Source organism: Apodemus sylvaticus, chromosome 1 (genome assembly GCF_947179515.1).
Source record: "Apodemus sylvaticus chromosome 1, mApoSyl1.1, whole genome shotgun sequence".
Lineage (NCBI taxonomy): Eukaryota > Metazoa > Chordata > Mammalia > Rodentia > Muridae > Apodemus > Apodemus sylvaticus.
In genome coordinates, this window is record NC_067472.1 from 123,251,462 (window position 1) to 123,272,170 (window position 20,709).

The 20,709-nt window shown below is 36.8% G+C and overlaps 1 pseudogene; it reads right to left on the minus strand.

Moving 5' to 3' along the window:
* Window positions 1-1,634: 1,634 nt before the first annotated feature.
* The window catches only part of LOC127687151 (olfactory receptor 5V1-like), a 40,622-nt pseudogene continuing 21,547 nt past the window's right edge, over window positions 1,635-20,709 (minus strand).

The window sequence follows — 20,709 nt, forward strand, 5'->3', positions numbered from 1 at the left end:
TCCATTGGGGTCCTAGTACTCAGTCTGATGTTTGGCTGCATCCTTATTGGTGAGGCTCTGGCAGAGCCTCTCCAGAGACAGCTATATCAGGTTCCTGTCAGCAAGCAATTCCTGCCATCAGCAATAGTATCTGCCTTAGTGTCTACAGGTGGGATGGATCCCTAGGTAAGGCAGTCTCTGGATGGCCTTTTCTTCAGTCTCTACTCCACTCTTTGTCCCTGCACTTCAATTCAACCAGAGGAAATCTGGATTGATATTCTTGAGGTGTATGAGTGGCCCTATCTCTCAACCAGGGGTCTTCCCTATCCACAGGATATATACTCTACAATTTATATCTCCCCTTTGTTGATTATTTCTGCTAATGTCTCCCTGTTAGGGCCTGGGAACCATTTAGGTCCCTGGCATCTGGGTCTCTCAAGTAGTTACCCCAAGTTCCCCATCCCCAACTGCTACACACCTCCTTTCAAAAGGACCCTTCTTCCCCATTTCCTCCCATATCTAAGCCAGCCCTTTTGTTTTTTCCCACTCCTCTTTCCCTCCCAGATCTGTCTCTCCCTCTATATCCCGAGATTATTTTCTTCTTCCTTCTAAGTAGGATTGTTGCATCTATACTTTAGAGTGCTTTTCTTTCTTCTTGGGTTTCCTATGGTCTGTGAGTTCTATCGTGGGTACTCTGAGCTTCCTTTTGACTACTATCCACTTACCAATGAGTAAATACCATGTTTGTTTATTTGTGACTGGGTTACCTCACTCAGGATAATATTTTCAAGTTCTATTCATTTGTCTGCGGATTTCATGATCTCATTGCTTTGAATAGCTGAATATTTCTTCATTGTGTAAATGTACCACATTTTCTGTATCCATTCATCTGTTGAGGGACAACTGGGATGCTGGCATCTGGGGATAAAACGCCCTCTTCTGACTTCCATGTATACTGCACACATGTGAAGCACAAGCATGCAAACAAAACACATATATATACACAAAAATAAACAAATATTTAAATGTGATTAGTGGTAGAAGAATTGTTTAAAAAAATAAAAGTACTTATTGCTCTTGGAAAGGACCAAGATTTTGTCGCTGACATCTACATGGTTATCCACTACTATTTATAAATCCAGTTCCAAGATATTGAATAGCATTTATGAATATTGCAAGTAGTAAGTACATACAGGCAGACAAATACTTCAAGTACAATGGAGAAAATACATATATGTACATAAACTCTCATGTTCATAAATAAAAATCCTCTTAAAATTAAAAACTCTAATTTGAAAAAAAATAAAGATCTGTAACTGCATGATAGATGTTGAAACGAAAAGCAGATAATAGAGATATAAGCAAATATTATTATAATTCTGCATGTAGACATATACATTCAAGCAATATCTATATCTATTGCTGTAAGACAGCAATATATATAAAGTTACTTCAAATAGCCTACGAAAAAATATGTAGACTCAAAAATCTATTTTTATTTACAAATTTTATTGAAAGTGACATATAAATGTGGATAATAATATCAGAATTTATATACATGTTTATATTTAATCTTTCTCTACATACATTACATTTTATAATTTTGCTACTCAGTTCTATATATTCAATCTAAGGACAGCTTGAGAAGTCTTACATCACACTTTCTGTGAACATATCCTAAGGTGTAAAACTTTTCTGTGCAATCATTTGACTTCTGAGTTTCAAAGGCTGTAGATAAAGGAGTTTAACATGGGGGTAATGACTGTATACAGCATAGAGATGGGCCTTTCTCTGTCAGGAGAATGTTGACAAGAAATTGGGAGGTAAATATAGTTGTGCCATAGAACAAAAGACTACAAGATGGATAGCACATGTGGAGAAAGTTTCGTACTGGCCTTCCACTGACCAGATCTTTAAGATGGTGGAGACTATGTATACATGGAAGATTGATGTGATCAGAAAAGCAATAACCACAAAGATAGCTCCTACCACAAAAACAAGCATTTCTGCCACATAAGTGAATGGGCATAATAGGAACCACCACAGGTGGAATAACACATTAGTATTGGTCAATTCTATTAGACTCGCAGAAAAACAGGGTAAAGGTAGATATTGTGTGGACAAAGGAATTCAGAAACATAGCTGCCCACCACCAAAACAACATCTGCACACAGTGAATCTTGGTCATGCTTTGGGCGTAATGTAGAAGGAAACATATGGCCACATAGTGATCATAAGCCACCACAGCCAGCAAGAAAACTTCAGTCCCAGCTAGAGCCACCTTGCAAGACACATCCAATGTAGGAAATGCTATGATCCTCAGTCAAGAGGTTTTTTAGCATCTTGGGGACATTACCTGGAGAGCAGAATGTGCCCAGTAGGGACAGATTTGCCAACAGGTAATATATGGGAGTTTGAAGTTTTCTCTCAGTCAAAATGGCCAACAGGATGACCCCATTTCCAAGTAAAGTGATCTGATAGATGCTGCAACATATAACAAAGGCACATGTTCTACTCAGTTCATAGCACCCTTACTTAGATTGTCTAGAAGCTGAGAAAAAAACAAGATGTCCCTCAATGGACGAATCGAAACAGAAAATGTGGTACATTTACACAATTGAGTATTACTCAGGTAGTAAAGACAAGAATGTCAGGAAATTCACAGGCAAATGGATGGAGCTAGAAAATATCATCTTGAGTGAGTTAACCCAGATACAAAATAACATACATGGTATGTATTCAGTGATAAGTGGATATTAGCCAAAAAGTTTGAAATACCCACAATATAACTCGCAGACCATATGAAGCTCAAGAAGGAAGACCAAAGTGTGTATGCTTCAATTCTACTTAGAAGGAAGAACAAACTGATCACTAGAGTTAGGGGGAGGGACAAGGGAGGCTGAGAGGAGGTGAAGGGGGAGCAGGCTCAGGCGTGGGAGGAGTCAGGGTCAGATGGTCAGAAAATTTAAAAAGAAGCCAAAATACATGGGAATCATCAGAATCCAATTATCCCAACACAGCAAGCCCTGAATATACCAACACACCTGAAATCTGTCCTAAAACCATTTCTCATGAAGATAATAGAGTCCTTTAAGGAGAATATGTATAACTCACTGGAAGAAATACAGGAAAACACAGGTAAACAAGTGAAGGAATTGAATAAAGCAATCCAAGACCTAAAAGTGGAAGTAGAAATGATAGGGAAAACATAAATGGAGGCAAACCTGGAAATTAAAAACCTAGGAGAGAGGTCAGGAATTACATATGTAAATATTACCAACAGAATACAAGAGATAAAAAGAGAAAATCTCAGGTATAGTAGATATGGTAGAAGAGATTGACAAAATTTTTAAAGAAAATTCAAAACATAAAAGACTCCTAACCCAAAATATCCAGGAAATGCAGGGCACAATGAAAAGACGAAATCTAGAAATAATTGGAATAGAGGATAACAAAGATTCCCAGATCAAAGGACATGAAAATATCTTTAACAAAATCATAGAAGAAAACTTCCCCAACCTAAATAAATAGATGGCCATAAAGGTACAAGAAGGCTACAGAAGACCAATTAAATGGAAACAGAAAAGAAAATATTCTAGCCATATAATTACCAAAACACTAAATGCACAAAACAAAGAATATTAAAACCGCAAGAGAAAAAGGTCAAGTAGCATACAAAGGTAGACCTATCAGAATTACACCAGCCCCATCCATTTGTCTAAGAATTTCATGAATTCATTGTTTCTATGACTGAATAGTATTCCATTGTGTATATATACTACACTTTTTGTATCCATTCCTCCATTGAGGGATACCTGGGTTCTTTCCAGCTTCTGGCTATTATAAATAGGGCTGCTATGAACATAGTGGAGCACATATCCTTATTACATGCTGGGGAATCCTCTGGGTATATGCCCAGAAGTGGTATAGCAGGATCCTCTGGAAGTGACATGCCCAGTTTTCTGATGAACTGCCAGACTAATTTCGAGAGTGGTTGTACCAATTTGCAACCCCACCAGCAGTGGTGGAGTGCTCCTCTTTCTCTACATCCTTGCCAACACCTGCTGTCTCCTGAGTTTTTAATCTTAGCCATTCTGACTGGTATAAGGTGAAATCTCAGAGTTGTTTTGATTTGCATTTCCCTAGTGACTAATGATGTTGAGCATTTTTTAAGATGCTTCTCAACCATCCGAAGTTCTTCAGGTGAAAATACTTTGTTTAGCTCTATACACCATTTATTATTTATTTTCTATATTCTTTGTTTACATTCTAGAAGCTTTATCCTTTCCCAGTTCCCCCCCCCATATGTCCCATAAGTCTTCTCTCCATCCATTCTCCTATCTCCCCCCCTCCCTTTTCCCTGTCCTGTATACAACATTTTTAATAGGGTTATTTGGTTTTTTGGGGGTCTAACTTCTTGAGTTCTTGGTATATATTGGATATTAGCCCACTGTCAGATGTAGGGTTGGTGAAGATCTTTTCCCAATTTGTTGGTTGCCGATTTGTCCTTTTGATGGTGTCCTTTGCATTACAGAAACTTTGTAATTTTATGAGGTCCCATTTGTCAATTCTCGATCTTAGAGCATACTAAGTGAGGTAACCCAGTCTCAAAAGATCAATCATAGTATGCACTCACTACTAAGTGGATATTAGTCTTGAAAATTGGGACACCCAAAACATAATCCATACATCAAATGATGTCCAAGAAGTATGAAGGAGTGGCCCCTGGTTATAGAAAAACTCAGTGTAGCAGTATACAGCAATACCAGAACAGGGAATTGGGAAGGGGTAGATGGGGGAACAGGAGGAGGGAAGAGGGATTATGGGACTTGCGGGCTGTGGGGAGCCAGAAAAGGGGAAATCATTTGAAATGTAAATAAAAAATATATTCAATAAAAAAATAATTATGCCAGACTTCTCAACAGAGACTATGAAAGCCAGAAAAGCCTAATCAGAGGTCATGGAGACTCTAAGAGAACACGAATGCCAGCCAAGGATACTATACTCAGCAAAACTCTCAATCAACATAGATGGAGAAACCAAAATATTCCAGGAAAAAAATTCAAACAGTATCTGTCTACAAACCACGCCCTACAGAGGATCCTGGAAGGAAAACTCCAAGACAAAGAAAGTACCTGCACCAAAGAAGGGACAAGATATTAAGCATCTCACAACAAAGCTAAAATAGAGAGCCACATGTACATAAAGCCACCTACAAAAACAAACATATCAGGAAGAAACTGTTCTTTAATACCTCTCAATATTAGTCCACTCAACTCACCTATATAATGACATAAACTAACAGATAATATGTGCAAAAAGATCTAGCATTTTGCTGCATACAAGAAATACGCCTCAATAATAAAGACAGACACTATCTTAGAGTTAAAGGATAGGAAAATGTGTTCCAAGCAAATGGTGACAGGAAACAAGCAGGAATTGCCATCCTACATATCCAATAAAACAGACTTTCAACAAAAACTAATCAAGCATGATAAAGGACACTGCACAATCATCAAGGGTAAAATCCACCAAGGGAAGGTCTCAATTCTGAATAACTATACCCCAATGCAAGATCACACAAATTCATAAAAGAAAATTTACTAAAGCTCAAAACACACATTGAACCCCACACAATAATAGTGAGAGATGTAAACTACCCACTGTCACCAATGTACAGGTCATTGAAACAGAAGCTAAACAGAGATACTGTGAAACTAAGAGAGGTTATGAACCAAATGGATTTAAGAGATATCTACAGAACATTTCACCCTAAAACAAAAGAATACACCTTCTTCTCAAAACCTCATGGTACCTTCTCCTAAACAGACCATATAATTGGTCATAAAACAACTCTAAACTAATAGAAGAAGACTAAAATAATGCCATGCAATATATCAGATCACCATGGCCTAAGGCTGGTCTTCAACAACAGCAAAAACTACAGAAAACCAGTATACACATGGAAATTGAACAACTCCTTACTCAATGATAACTTGTTTAGGGAAGACATAAAGAAATTAAAGACTACCTGGAATTTAATGAAAATGTTGACACATCATACTCAAACGTATGGGACACAATGAAGGCAGTGCTAATAAAAGAACAACCATGGTATGCACTCCCTGATGAGTGAATTAGCTCAGAAGCTTGGAATACCCAAGATACAATTCATAAACCAAATGAAGCTCAAGAACAAAGAAGACCAAAGTATGGATAATTTTGTCTTTCTTAGAAGGGGAAACAAAATATCCAAGGCAGGAGATACAAAGTATGGAGCAGAGACTGAAGGAAATATCATCAAGAGACTGCCCAACCTGGTACCCATCACATATACAGTCACCAAACCCAGAAACTATTGTGGATGCAAACAAGTGCTAGCTCACAGGACCCTGATATAGCTTTTTCCTGAGAGGCTCTGCCAGTACCTCACAAATACAAATGTCAATGCTCTCAGCCAACCATTGGTTTGAGCACAAGGTCCCAATGGAGGAGCTAGATAAAGGACTGAAGGAGCTGAAGAAGCTTGCAGTCCCATAGGAGGAACAACAATATGAACCAACCAGTACACACAGAGCTCCTAGGGACTAAACTACCAACCAAAGAGTACACCTGGAGGGACACATGACTCCAGCTGCATATGTAGCAAAGGATGGCCTTGTTGGACATCAAAGGGTGGAGAGGCCCTTAGTCCTGAGAAAGGCTCAATACCCCAGTATAGGGGAATGCCAGGAGAGGGATAAGGGTTGGTTAACAAGGGAATGGGGGAAGGAATAGAGGGTTTTCTGCAGGAAAACCAGGAAAGAGGATAACATTTGAAATGTAAATAAAGAAAATATCTAATAAAAATAAAAAATAAATAAAAATTTAAAAAGGCATTGCTAAGAGTAAAGTTAATAGAACTAAGTGCCCTGGTAAAGAAACTGAAGAGACCTTACACTAACAACTTAACAGTACACCTGAAAGCTCTAGATCAAAAGGAAGCAAACTCACCCAAGAGGATTAAAAGTCAGGAAATATTTAAATTCAGGGTCAAAATCAAGTAAATAGAAACAGAAAACAATAGAAAGATCAGCAAAACAAAAGTTGGTTCCTAAAGAGCATAAATGAGATAGATAAACTCCTAGCTAGACTAACTATATGGCCAAAAGCCAGTATCCAAATTAACAAAATCAGAAATGATAAGGGAGACATAACAACAGAAAAGGAGGAAATTCAAAAAAAATCATATGATCCTACTATAAAAGTCTACACTCAACAAAACTGGAAAATCTAGGTTAAATGGATGGCTTTCCAGACAGATGCCACACACCAAAAAGCAGGTAAATATCTAAGAAGGAAATAGAAGAAATTATTAAAAACCTTCCAACTAAAAAAAGCCCAGGGCAAGATGAGCTTAGTGCAGAATTCTACTAGACCTTCAAAGAAGGCCTGATACTAATTTTCCTCAAACTCTTCCATAAAATAAAAGAGAAGGAACACTTCCTAACTTGTTCTATAAAGCCACAATTACTCTGATACCTAAAGAGCACAAGGATTCAACCAAAAAAGAGAGCTTCAGACCAATCTTGCTTATGAATATTGATGCAAACATACTCAATAAAAATTTTTGTAAACTGAATCCAAGAATACATCAAAACCATTATTCACCATGACCAGGTAGGCTTCATCCCAGCAATTCAGGGTTGGTATAATATACAAAAATCCATTAACCTAATCCACTATATAAACAAACTCAAAGAAAAAAATTACATGGTCACCTCTTTAGATTCAAAAAATAGCATTTGACAAAATACAACAGTGAGAAATCAGGAATTTATGGCCCCTACCTAAACACAGCAAGAGCAATTTAGATATCAAATTAAATGGAGAGATACTTGAAGTAATCCCACTAAAATCAGGGACAAGACAAAAATGCCCACTCTCCCCATATCTATTCAGTGTAATATTCAAAGTGGTAGCTAGAACAATAAGATAAGAAAAAGACATCAAGGGGGTACAAATTGGCAAAGAAGAAACAAAGGTATCACTATTTGCAGAAGATATGATAGTATACATGATAGACCACAAAAAAACCTACCAGAGAACTTGTCAAGCTGATAATATTAGCAAAGTGGCCAGATATAAAATTAAGTCAAATAAACCAGTAACCTTCCCTTATGCAAATGATAAACAATCTGAGAAAGAAATTAGGGAAGCAACTCCCTTCACAATAGCCACAAATAATATAAATTAACTTGGGGTAACTCTAATCCAACAAGTGAAAGATCTCTATGACAAGAACTTCAAGTTTCCCAAGAAAGAAATCAAAGAAAATCTCAGAAAATCGAGAGGTCTCTCATGCTCATTGATTAGTAGAATTAACATAGCAAAAATGGCCATCCTACCAAAGACAAGTCAGTGCAATCCCCATCAAAAGCCCAACACAATTCTTCAAAAATATGGAAAAAGCAATTCTCAAATTCATCTGGAAAGGCAAAAAACAAAACAAAAAAGGCAAAAACAAAAACAAAAACAAAGCAGAAGAGTGAAAACAATTCTTAACAATAAAAGGAGAGCTGGGGAAATCAAGATTCCCTCACCTCAAGCTCTTCTACAGAGCAATAGTGATAAAAACCTACATTGTATGGATACAGAGACAGACAGGATGATCAAGGGAATAGAATTGAAGTCCCAAAAATAAAACTACACATTTACAAATTCTTGATCTTTGACAATGAAGTCAAACATATACAATGGAAAAAAAGAAAGCATCTTCAATAAATGTCTGTAAGTATGTAGTCAAATGAAAATAGACTCATATTTGTCACCTTGTAGAAAGCTCAAGTCCACGCAGATTAAGGAACTCAAAATAAAACCAGATACATTGAATCTAATGAAAGAGAAATTGGGAAAAAGCCTTGAATTCAATGGCAAGGAGAGAAATTTCCTAAACAGAACTCCAATTGCTCATGCTCGAAGATCAGCAATTGATAAATAGGTATATAAAACTGGAAAGCTTCTGTAAGGCAAAGGACATAGTCAATAAGACAAACCGGCAACCTAGAGATTGAGAAAAATGTAATGTTCACTAACCCCACATCTGATAGAGGGCTAATATCCAAAATATATAAAGAACTCAAGAAGCTAACCAACAAAAAAACAAACAACACAATCAAAAAATGAGGTATAGAACTAAACCAAGAATTAACAACAAAGGAAGTTTGAATGGCTGAGAAGCACTAAAGAAATGTTCAAAGTCCTTAGTGATCAGAAAATTGCAAATCAAAATGACTCTAAGATTGCACTTTACACCAATCAGAATGGCTAAAATCAAAACCTCAGGTGACAACACATGTCAAGGATGTGGAGGAAAAAAAAACCTCCTCTTTGCTGGATTGCAAACTGGTACAACCACTCTGTAAATCAATCTGGATGATCCTCAGAAAATTAGAACTAAATCTACCTGAAGATCCAGCAACACCGCTCTTGAATATGGCAGAAAGGCACATGTTGCACTAAGTTCATAGTGGCCTTATTTATGATAGCCAGAAGCTGGAAACAACCCAGATGTCCCATGACAGGATAGATAGAGAAAATGTGGTTAATTTACACAATGGAATACTACCTAGCTATTAAAAGTGAGGACAACATGAGTTTTGCAGGCAAATGCATGGAACTAGAAAATATCATCCTGAGTGAGGTAAGTCAGACCCAAAAGGCCATGCATGGAATATATTCACTAATAAGTGTATATTAGCCAAGAAAGAAAGTACAGAATACCCAAGATACAATCCCAGAATTCAAAAAGGTCAAAAAGCTGAAGGGACCAAGTGTGGATGCCTCAGTCCCAATTGGGAAGGAGAAGAAAGCAACCACTAGAGGGGAGGGAGGAAGAGACCTGGGAGGGAAAGTGGATGGCATGAAAAAAGAACAAGATCTGATATTTGTTGGGGAGAAAAGACTGAAGCTGTGAGTGCCAGCAGAAAGAATGGAAACAATCAACCTTGGGAGGTTGGAGGTTGGGTGTCCCTCTAATTCTAGAGACCTCTGAGGTAAGAGACTCTCAGGTCTCAAAGGAGAAAACCTGGATGAAATACCCTACAGTGGGTAGAGGGAACTTTTAGAGACTACCTCCAGCAGAAAAACAGGGCATGGAGTGAGGGATGGGGTTGCTATCCCACTGCCAATATTCTGACCCATAATTATTCCTGTCTAAAAGAACTGCAAGGGTGGAAGTGGATTAGAGCCTGAAGAAAATAAGGTCCAGCCTCAGGCCCAAAGTGGGATCTAGCTCAAGGGGAGGCCCCAAAACCTGACACTATTACTGAGGCTATGGTGTGCTCACAAAAGAAAAAAGAAAAAAATCATAACTGCCCTCTGAAAGACCCAACAAGCAGTGGAAAGTGTCAGACACAGATATTTGTACCCAATCAATGGACAGAAGCTGCCAGATGCTTTGGTTGAATTAGGGAAAAGCTGGAAGAAGCTGAGGAGGAGGGCAACACTGTAGGAGGACCAGCAGTCTCAATTTAACATGGACCCAAGAGATCTCTTTGACACTGGACCACCACCTAGGCAGCACACACCAGCTTATATGAGGCCCCAACACTTAAACAGCAGAGGACTGCCAGGTGTGGATTCAATCACAGAAGATGCACCTAACCCTCAAAAGAATGGAGACTCCAAGGTTTAGAGATCTGGTGGGGCAGGAAGTGGAGACATCCTCTGGAGACAGGGGGCAGGAAGGAGGTATGGAATGTGGAACAGTAAGAGGGTATACCAGGATGGGAATTAAATCTGGAGTGTAAAAAAAAAGATAAATAAATAAATAATAACATAAATAATTAATAAAGAATAAAGAAAAAGAGGACACAGCATACCCAAATGTATGGGACACAATGATAGCAGTGCTAAGAGGAAAATTCACACCATTAAGTCCCCTGGTAAAGAAACTGGAAAGATCCTACTTTAGCAACTTAACCACACACCTTAAAGTCTTAGAAAAAAGGGAAGCAAATATATCCAAGAAGAGTAGGCAGCAGAAAATATACAAACTCGGGAAATCAACCAAATAGAAACAAAAAGAATGATAGAATGAATCAAACAAAGCAAAAGCTGATTCTTTGAGAACATCAAAGATAGATAAACCACTATCTAAAAGGCAAAGAGATAGTATATAAACAAAATCAGAAATTAAAAGGGAGACATAACAACAAAAGCTGAGGAAAAACAATAAAATCATCATATCCTAATACACAAGCCTATACTCAACAAAATTGGCAATTCTAGATGAAATGGATAATTTTCTAGACATTTACCAAGTACCAAAGTTAAATTAAAAGCAGGTAAAAGCTATCTTAACAGGCCCTTACCTCCTAAGAAAATAAAAAAGTCCAGGGCCATATGGCTTTAGGGCATAATTCTACCAAATCTTCAAAGAGGTAATGCCAACACTCCTCAAACAATTCCATCAAAAAGAAACAAAAAGAACACTACCTAATTCATTCTGTGAAGTCAGTTACTCTGACACCTAAACTACACAAAGACCCAAACCAAGAAAGACAACTTCAGACCAATTTCATTTATGAATACTGATGGAAAAGTACTTAATAAAATTCTTGCAAACTGAATCCAATAGTGCATCAAAACCATCATTCACCACAATGAAGTATGTTTTATCCCATGGATGTAATGAACATTCAATATATGAAAACACATTAACATAATCCACTTTAATAAACAAACTAAAGACAAAATTGCATGAACATCTCATTGGATGCTAAAAAGGCATTTAACAAAATATAACAACCATTCATGTTAAAAGTATTGGAGAGATTAAGAATTCAAGGCATATACATACATACATATATATATATATATATACAGGAAACTAACAGCCATTATCAAATTATATGGAGAGATACTTGAAGCAATCCCTCTAAAAATAAGGATAAGACAAAGATGCTTGCCAGAGCAATAAGACAAAGGAGTTCAAGGGGATAAAAAATGGAAAATAAGACGCAAAGAATTGCATCTTTCCAATAATATGATAGTATACATAAATGACCCCAAATTTTCCACCACTGAACTCATACAGCAAACTAGATAGAAAATTAACTCAAAGAAATCAGTATTCCTCCATTACACAAGTGACTAACTGGCTAAGGCAGATATTAGGAGGAAAGTACCCTTTACAATAGTCACAAATAATATAAAATACCATGGTGAAACTGTAAACAAGCAAGTAAAATATCTATATGTCAAGTATTTCAAGTCCCTGAAGAAAAAAAAAATGAAGAAGACATCATAAGATGGAAAGATCTCACATGCTCATAGATATGTAGGATTAACATAGTGAAATGGCCATAACACCAAAAGAAATCTGCAGACACAATGCAGTTCCCATCATAAATTCAACTAAATTTTTATAGACTCCATGAGTGAGTAATAAATCCAGGGTAGACAAAACAATCCTGAACAGTAAAGAACTTCAGAAGGAATCATCATCTCTGTTCTGAGGTGGTACTGCAGAGGAATAATGAATAAAAATTTCAAGGTATTACTACAGAAGCAGGCCAGTGGATAACTGGAATCAAATTCAAGACCCAGAAATAAATAGCATCCCAATATGGCTCTCTACATCTCCTCCCATTTTATTAGTTTTAAGAAGAGGAGGTAACAGCCAAGTGGATAAACATGCATCAAACAATGGTGGGAATTAACCATGGATGGAAAATATTGACCGAATCCTCCTAGATACTTTATGGTGTCTTTTTATGGAAGAGAGATTTTAGGCTTCCTTGCTGTTATTTTAAGGAGTGCCTCTGAACACCAACCTCTATGCAATCAGGTTTGCTACAAACGGGACCCAGAGACAGAAATCATGGTCCTCCCCTTGCAGTGCTGTGCCCTGCACCTTTCACTGGTGCCCATGTCAGCTTGTAAGCACATAGATTTGAGTTCTATGTGGCTCCTAAAAGAAGATTTACCTGCATAGGTTTTGATGCCAGAGAGTCAATTTGTGCCAAACACTCAACAAGTTTCTTTAACAGACATGACAATTTTCAATCCAGGTGGACCTGGGTGCTGAAAAGTAGTCTGCTTAAATAAAACAGAATTAACTTGTCTTTGGATGGCCCAAAGTATCTCATTTAGTTGCAAACTAGCAACTTTCAGACACCAAGCCTGACTTCCCAGTGTAGGGGAACGAACTTTGAGAATTCAACTGCAATTTAGCAGCTGTCAGACACAAAAGCTAGCCTCTTGGGTTGGGGAGGTAGCTTTGTGAATCAACAGATAAGCTGTTATTTTTCAAAAAGAGTGGAGACTATATTTCAAAATAACTCGGCTGGCTGATAAACATTATTAGCCATCTTCATAATTGGAATCTCCAATATTGGATTTATTTCTAGACCAGTCTATGATTATGTCAGCTGATCACATTCAAGGAAAGAGAAGAGTCATCATAATTCTTCCTTTAGATTAATTTTTCTAATTTAGTTTAACAGTCTTCATGTTCTGTCCCACAAGGTCTCAAAGCTTGAAGCAAGGCAGTTTATCTAATCTGGGACATGGGCAAGTAAAGTTACCATTGTCAGGACACTCAACAAACCCACAGGTCAGCATTATCTTCAGCATGCACAACAATCACTCTGGCAGCTAGCACGCTTCTGCAGCTATATGTGGAAAAAATACAAACACACCTTCTTCCCCATATTAAGTCAGGATCATACCATAAGTCAATGAGTAGATCCTTCCATTTCACCTAGGCATGAGCATACTTAGTTACATGATGCAATAGACACTCAGAAGGAGTTACTTGGCATGAATATTTCAACGTTTTCTAAAAAGTATACAAGCATAATTTAAATAATACGCACAGGGATATAATTATCCCCTTTTTGTTTTTAAGAAGATATTGTTTTAAAATTTCCATATTACCTCATCCTTGAGGATTATAAAGAATTAAATTTTTGTTAAATTGATGTCAAAGACATCTCAAATGTTTTATGAATGTAATAAATAGCCAGTTCCATTATCTCTTTTAATCTAAGTTGGAATACTGAACATAGACAATAATGTAGGCAATTATATAAGCATTGAAAATAAACATAGCAGTTTTAGTTGCTTTTTCTAGAGCAGCTGCAACTAGAAAGCCCAAAAATTTATCATTAAGCACAAGTAAATATTTTAATTTTCTAAAATCAGAAATATGAATACCATTCATATGTAATAATTAATTAAGTCCTCTAGAATTAACACCATTATGTGGTAGAGGTAGGAATTGAGGACACCAAGAACAATTCTTTATAATTTGATGTGCACATTTTCTAAAAAAATAAAATTATTTTTTTTATTTTTTATTCGATATATTTTTTATTTACATTTCAAATGATTTCCCCTTTTCTAGCCCCCCACTCCCCAAAAGTCCCATAAGCCCCCTTCTCTCCCCCTGTCCTCCCACCCACCCCTTCCCACTTCCCCATTCTGGTTTTGCCCTATACTTCTTCACTGAGTCTTTCCAGAACAAGGGACCACTCCTCCTTTCTTCTTGTACCTCATTTGATGTGTGGATTATGTTTGGGGTATTCCAGTTTTCTAGGTTAATATCCACTTATTAGTGAGTGCATACCATGAGTCACCTTTTGAGTCTGGGTTACCTCACTTAGTATGATGTTTTCTAGCTCCATCCATTTGCTTAAGAATTTCATGAATTCATTGATTCTAATGGCTGAATAGTACTCCATTGTGTAGATATACCACATTTTTTACATCCACTCTTCTGTTAAGGGATACCTGGGTTCTTTCCAGCATCTGGCAATTATAAATAAGGCTGCTATGAACATAGTAGAGCATGTATCCTTATTACATGGTGGGGAATCCTCTGGGTATATGCCCAGGAGTGGTATAGCAGGATCTTCTGAAAGTGAGGTGCCCAGTTTTCGGAGGAACCACCAGACTGATTTCCAGAGTGGTTGTACCGATAAAATTATTTTTAAGCTATTACTATTTTGATGATGTAAAGAATATGATTGTTGGCCAATTGTTTCTATGTAAGGCATATAGTCTGCCTGGGACACAAATCTCTTGTGACCTTGCCTTAAGAGTTCTTGTCCAGGCAATCAAGGATGAGCTCTTTTTTAAAGATTTATTAATGTATTATACATAAGTATATAAGCATGTATTCAGACATGCCAGAGAGGGTATCAGATCTCATTACAGATAGTTGTGGGCCACCATGTGTTTTCTGGAATGAACTCATATTTTTGATTTTGATCCTAGCCTTTAATGGCTGAGCCACCTCTCCAGCCCCTGGATCAGCCCTCAAATGTCCAGAGGACAGTCATTTAAAGGATTATATCTTTTTCAATTTGAACTATATTTGTATAAATAATTGTAAAATTTTAAAAATTAGCAGTATCAAGAAACTGTAAGCCATTATATATATATTTGCTATCAATATACAAATTAAAGGCTTGATTTTTAATGTTCTACAAATGGCCACTACAGCACCCAAGTCAATTATCTGTGCTGAAGCAGGGGGAAACTCAAAAGAATAGACATGTGATCCAGTTACACAAGCTTCACTCCCACAATAGATGCATTCTTTTTGGGATGCATCTATAAATTATAAGAAATACAAAAGCATATATGCAAGCAAATTTTAACAGCTTGTCTTTTGGATAACAATTATCAATTTTACCTAAAAGGCTTGCCATGTAATAGATCAACTATCAATATTCTGCAATAACCAATTTGATTGTTGTTTGAAACAAGGAACAAATGTTTCATCAGGTTCTTAAGATTTTTCCTTTAAAATACCTTGAGGATTTTATCTTATGACATTTTATTAACATACCAATATCTTTATTGGAGGATGCTAAAACTTTATTTGAAGATGAAAAAAGGTGATTCTACATTAATCTTCCCTCTGCCAAGGAATGGCAGTGAACATGAAATAAACTGTTGGCAAAGGATTACAGTAGGTTCCTCCAAATTATTTGTCTCTCAGTTATTTTGCATCCACCTTGAAAACAGAGATTTAAGTCCTCCTGTGGCAAGCTTAGGATGAAGTTAATATAAGATAAGGCCAATTAATATATCCTAACAATCTTTGAAAATCATTTAGAATAAATTAATTATCTTTATTTGAATTTTCAGTGTCAATTTGCCTAGAATATAATTCATACATTATCCTTGAATCTTTTTTGGAGCAACAACTACTTAAAAATATTTTTTAAAACCCATTATTAAGAGCAAAGGCCTATAAAATTTTATAAATATACACTGAAAGATATCTTAGCTTCTAGTATTGAAGCAGAGACAAAACATTTTTTCTCACATAAGGTAAGGCTATCAGCCTTACCTTGAGGCAAAACTTTCTGATGAAATTGCTCTATTGGTTCTCTTAGCTCATTAGAAGCAAATGTTTTACATCTATCAGGATGTAAAGCAAAAAACAACTTTTCAACTCCGTAATAATTTTGTATGGAGTAGGCAGGCAGATTTTAATGCCTTGATAAATTCTACATAGCCTTATTAACCTTTCATAGATCTTAAGTTTGAACTGTGTTTTGAACCACACCTGGATACATTTGTCAGGAATGTCCTTTTAGCCAGAAACTCCCTAGGTTTGCAAGACAAAAGCAGAACCTCACAAGTTTCCATTGACACAGCTCTGAACTTTGCATTAACTCAAATGTAACTATCTTCTATTCTGAGACTATTGTCTAAGGCCAGACCCACACCCGCCTGTCCTGCATGGCAGCAGCCTGCAACCAGGCCATATAGTATGAGGGTCAAATAACAAAAGGAACCTGTAATTTCAGGTTCCTGGAAAAATTCTACTAGTTATGTTTTAATAGTCAAAGGAGCCTGTTTGATATCAAATAAATTCCCACTGGTATCTCCTTTTCGATCTTGGGGGTTAAATTTTGCTTCTACTGCTGTAGCCAATAAACTTGTGAAAAATTGGGAACAGGCCTATAATGTCCACAACTGCTGTTAAACTTATCACTCTTGAAATCATCTTAATTAAAAAATATGTTAAGAATTGTGAGCCTTCAATCAGACTGCACACTGCAGGCAATGGTATACTGGCAGTTTTTACCCTATTTTTTTTTATTTTCTATATTCTTTGTTTACATTCCAAATGATTTCCCCTTTCCCATATCCCCCCTCCCCATATGTGCCATAAACCTTCTTCTCTCCATCCATTCTCCAATCACCTCCCTCCTTTTTCTCTGTCCTTATATTCCCCTCCAATGCTAGATCAATCCTTTCCAGGATCAGGACCCTCTCCATACTTCTTCATGGAAGTCATTTGTTAGGCAATTTGTGCCTTGGGTATTCAAGGCTTCTGGGCTAATTAATATCCACTTATCAGAGATTGCATTTCATATGTATTCTTTTGTGATTGGGTTATCTCACTTAGGATGATATTTTCCAGATCAAACTATTTGCCTAAAAATTTTGTGAGTTCATTGTTTCTAATTGCTGAGTAGTATTCCATTGTGTACATATACCACATTTTCTGTATCCATTCCTCCTTTGAAGCCATCTGGGTTCTTTCCATCTTCTGGCTATTATAAATAAGGCTGCTATGAACATAATGGAGCATGTGTCTTTATTGTATGCCGGGGAATCATTTGGGTATATGCCCAGGAGAGGTATAGCAGGGTCCTCTGGAAGTATCATGTCCAGTTTTCTAAGGAACCGCCAGACTGATTTCCAAAGTGGTTGTACCATCTTACAGCCCCACCAGCAGTGGAGGAGTGTTTACCCTAATTCTTAACATTCACTTGCAATACTACAGCATAACTCTAACTTTGAAGAGCAAAACTATTTTTTATTTTGAAATAAAAAGTTATTAATTTTAAATAATCTTTTCTCTTTAAAATTAATGGCAAATGCATTACTTTCACACTACAAAGTTTGTCTGCAAGTTCTTATGTTCAAATGTATGACAGTGTAATTTATTAAAGAGACATTGTTTTAAATCTTATTCCTTACAAGTCTAATTTCTAGGATAAGATCCACATAAAACATTATACCAATTTGGAAGTATATTAGAGGTCTGTTTTTCCTGGGTTGGTAATGTCACATGTTGCTGTTTAAGATGGCTCCTCCCTGAGTTACCAGTTTTAAACTAACTTATTGTTACCAACATTATATCTTTTAAATCATGTCCAATAATTTATAAGCCAAAACTATATAGTCAAGACATGCAAAACATACTTTCACATTTAAGATCAACTAGAAACAAAAATGAAGCAATTACATAAATCTCATAAATTTAAACAAACAAATTTTTCTCACTGTAATTTCAAGAGAAAAAAGAACTTTGAACCCAATCATCACAATTGCAGAGATTTTTTTTAGGAGACATAACCATTGAAATAACCTAGAACTTGAGGCTGCTGGCCCTTTTAAAAGCAGCATTTTCTCCAGCTATATTTGACTCCTAGCTGAGTACAGGGCATCTTAAATCACCCTCCTCTGTGTCAACTGAGATTAGAATAAGAGATGGACCACTAGCAGATGAAATTTTTGCCAATTTTTCTTTTCAACATGAAACATAAAACAACAGTCATTCAAACAACAAAACAAAGACAGACACAAATTGACACGTGGACAAATTGGTGCACCAAGGACAAACAATACACAGAGAGGGAAGAGCACTTGGTGTACAGTACTAAGAACACCTTCAGTAGGGTCCATAGAGAAACAAGATGTCTCAATATTTCCACCTGACCCTAGGAGAGTTTTGAAATCCATTTTCCTTCTCTCTCTCTCATGTTTCTAAAATCTGTTTTTGTTGTTGTTTGCTTGTTTGTTACTCTTTTTATTTTATTTATTTATTTATGCCCTATGACTCTTGACTGATGAAGTTCTAGACTATGGACAATTTGCCTAACAGAATTCCCCATTCTAGTTCACTGTCACGCCCTAGCTGATCTCAGCATCAGGCCTATGCTGATTTAGTCTAGTCTGTATCCCTTTTGCACTCCGCAAAAACAGTCTTCAAAATATGACATTTATAGCACTAAAATTAATACTCTATGCTGCTTACCATGCCAGATACATAAGTGTTTTTCCTTTTTAGTGGAGCTACACCCAAAACAGCATCCCTCAATTGGTCTCTCTGTTTCCAAGCCCGTCATTGGGCACCAATCTGTAGCTGCCTGCAGCTACATCTGAATGGTTTACCGGGTCACCTGGAAGGAAAGCTAGGGATGGGAACAGGGTGACAGGAGAAATATGGAGTTAAGATTTTTTGCTCAAGACTCAAAGTTTAATGGATATCTCCAAATATATATAAGCAGGGCAAGATCCTTCCCCCAAATTCTTGGGTGTGTTTTGGGGAACTGGTCTGGTTGTTCACTGGGCATTGGCTACACTGCTCAGGTCACCTGCTTAATTTAGGTCAATGTCACATTCCTGCCTGGTAGCATAGCACCCCAATACAGCTCTCTACACCACTGAACACATTGATAAAAGAGTCAATTTCCTGAGCAACATGCCAATGGCTCAGGCTCTAAGATCAACAATTGATAAATGGGACATCATTAAGCTGCAAAGCTTCTTTAAGGCAAAAGACAAAGGCTCTTCAGCAACCCTAAATCTGACAGAGGGCGAATAATCAATATTTATAAAGCACAGAAGATGTTAAATAACAACAACGCGAATAATCCAATTAAAAAATGAAGCACATTAAATTTTAAAAAGTCTTTCTTACTTATTTCTCCTTTGACCAAGATATCATGGAGAAGAGTGGCATAGTTCAGCTTCCATATGTATGTGGGCTTTCTGTAGTTTGTGTTGTTATTGAAGACCAACCTTAGTGAATAGTGATCTCATAGGATACAAGGGATTATTTCAGTCTTGTATCTGTTGAGGCACAATTCATGACCAATTATATGGTCAATTTTTGAAAAGATGCCATGAAGTGCTGAGAATATTAAGGGGATCTAAATGGTTAAAGAGTAAATTAAAATATGACTATTTGTAGATGATATGGTGGTATACTTAAGTGACCCCCAAAATTCCACCAGAGGACTCCTAAACCTGATTTAAAAAACTTAAGCAGAGTAGCTGGATACAAAACTAACTGAAATAAATCAGAAGCCATCCTCTACTCAAAGGATGAACAGGCTGAGAAAGAAATTAGGGAGAAGACACCACTCACAATAGTCATAAATACTATAAAATTTATTGGGGTGACTCTAATCAAGCAAGTGAAAGATCTGTATGACAAGAACTTCAGGTCTCTGAAGAAGGAAATTGAAGACCTCAGAAAATGGGAAAATCTTCCATGCTCGTGGATTGCCAGGATTAATAGAGTTAAAATGGCCATCTTGCCAAAAGCAATATATGGATTCAATGCAATCCCTAACAAAATCCCAACTCATTTCTTCATAGAGTTAGAAAGAGCAATTCTCAAATTCATCTGGAATAACAAAAAACCCAGGATAGCTAAAACTATTCTCAACAGTAAAAGAACTTCTGGGGGAATCAATATCCTGGACCTCAAGCAGTACTACAAAGCAATAGTGTTAAAAACTGAATGATATAGGCACAGTGACAGTCAGGTAGATCAATGGAATAGAATTAAAGACCCAGAAATGAACCCACACACCTACAGTCACTTGATATTCCACAAAGGAGCTGCAAACATCCAGTGGAAAAAAAGATAACCTTTTCAACAAATGGTGCGGGTTCAACTGAAGGTCAGCATGCAGAAGAATG